Genomic DNA, 2,101 nt, shown 5'->3' with positions numbered 1-2,101 from the left:
AATTTTTTAAGGGTGGTCACGAATTAAAGTCCTTTTCGCTCTAGGACGCATATTTAAGGAGATATGGACAAAAGAAGTTTTTCATATAAAAGTTTCAATTTTTTTAGGTTTTGGGTGGATTTTTCAATTTTTTGGGGGTGGTCACGAATTAAAGTCCTTTTCGCTCTAGGACGCTTAGTTTAGGAGATATGGGCAACAGAAGGTTTTCATATAAAAATTTCAATTTTTTTAGGTTTTGGGTGGATTTTTCAATTCTTTGAGGGTGGTCACGAATTAAAGTCCTTTTCGCTCTAGGTCGCATAGTTAAGGGGATATGGGCAAAAGAAGTTTTTCATATAAAAATTTCAATTTTTTTAGGTTTTGGGTGGATTTTTAAATTTTTTGGGGGTGTTCACGAATTAAAGTCCTTTTCGCTCTAGGACGCTTAGTTTAGGAGATATGGGCAAAAGAAGTTTTTCATATAAAAATTTCAATTTTTTTAGGTTTTGGGTGGATTTTTAATTTTTTTGGGGGTGGTCACGAATTAAAGTCCTTTTCGCTCTAGGACGCTCAGTTTAGGATATATGGGCAAAAGAAGTTTTTCATATAAAAATTTCAATTTTTTTAGGTTTTGGGTGGATTTTTCAATTTTTTGAGGGTGGTCATGAATTAAAGTCCTTTTCGCTCTAGGACGCTTAGTTTAGGAGATATGGGCAACAGAAGTTTTTCAAATAAAAATTTTAATTTATTTTAGGTTTTGGGTGGATTTTTTAATTTTTTGAAAAATCCTTTCAAATATTTAAGGAGATATGGGCAAAAGAAGTTTTTCATATAAAAATTTCAATTTTTTTAGGTTTTGGGTGGATTTTTCAATTTTTTGGGGGTGGTCACGAATTAAAGTCCTTTTCGCTCTAGGACGCATATTTAAGGAGATATGGGCAAAAGAAGTTTTTCATATAAAAATTTAAATTTTTTTAGGTTTTGGGTGGATTTTTCAATTTTTTGAGGGTGGTCATGAATTAAAGTCCTTTTCGCTCTAGGACGCTTAGTTTAGGAGATATGGGAAACAGAAGGTTTTCATATAAAAATTTCAATTTTTTTAGGTTTTGGGTGGATTTTTCAATTCTTTGAGGGTGGTCACGAATTAAAGTCCTTTTCGCTCTAGGACGCATAGTTAAGGGGATATGGGCAAAAGAAGTTTTCATATAAAAATTTCAATTTTTTTTAGGTTTTGGGTGGATTTTTCAATTTTTTGGGGGTTGTCACGAATTAAAGTCCTTTTCGCTCTAGGACGCTTAGTTTAGGAGATATGGGCAAAAGAAGTTTTCATATAAAAATTTCAATTTTTTTTAGGTTTTGGGTGGATTTTTCAATTTTTTGGGGGTGGTCACGAATTAAAGTCCTTTTCGCTCTAGGACGCTTAGTTTAGGAGATATGGACAAAAGAAGTTTTTCATATAAAAATATCAATTTTTTTAGGTTTTGGGTGGGTTTTTCAATTTTTTGAGGGTGGTCACGAATTAAAGTCCTTTTCGCTCTATTACGCTTAGTTTAGGAGATATGGGCAAAAGAAGTTTTTCATATAAAAATTTCAATTTTTTTAGGTTTTGGGTGGGTTTTTCAATTTTTTGAGGGTGGTCACGAATTAAAGTCCTTTTCGCTCTAGGACGCATATTTAAGGAGATATGGGCAAAAGAAGTTTTTCATATAAAAATTTAAATTTTTTAGGTTTTGGGTGGATTTTTCAATTTTTTTGGGGGTGGTCACGAATTAAAGTCATTTTCGCTCTAGGACGCTTAGTTTAGGAGATATGGGCAAAAGAAGTTTTTCATATAAAAATTTCAATTTTTTTTATGTTTTGGGTGGATTTTTCAATATTTTGGGGGTGGTCACGAATTAAAGTCCTTTTCGCTCTAGGACGCATATTTAAGGAGATATGGACAAAAGAAGTTTTTCATATAAAAATTTAAATTTTTTTAGGTTTTGGGTGGATTTTTCAATTTTTTGAGGGTGGTCACGAATTAAAGTCCTTTTCGCTTTAGGACGCATATTTAAGGAGATATGGGCAAAAGAAGTTTTTCATATAAAAATTGCAATTATTTTAGGTTTTGGGTGGATTTTTC

The sequence above is a fragment of the Haematobia irritans genome, chromosome 4 (genome assembly GCF_050003625.1).
Source record: "Haematobia irritans isolate KBUSLIRL chromosome 4, ASM5000362v1, whole genome shotgun sequence".
Classification (NCBI taxonomy): Eukaryota; Metazoa; Arthropoda; class Insecta; order Diptera; family Muscidae; genus Haematobia; species Haematobia irritans.
This window is presented reverse-complemented; position numbering follows the sequence as displayed.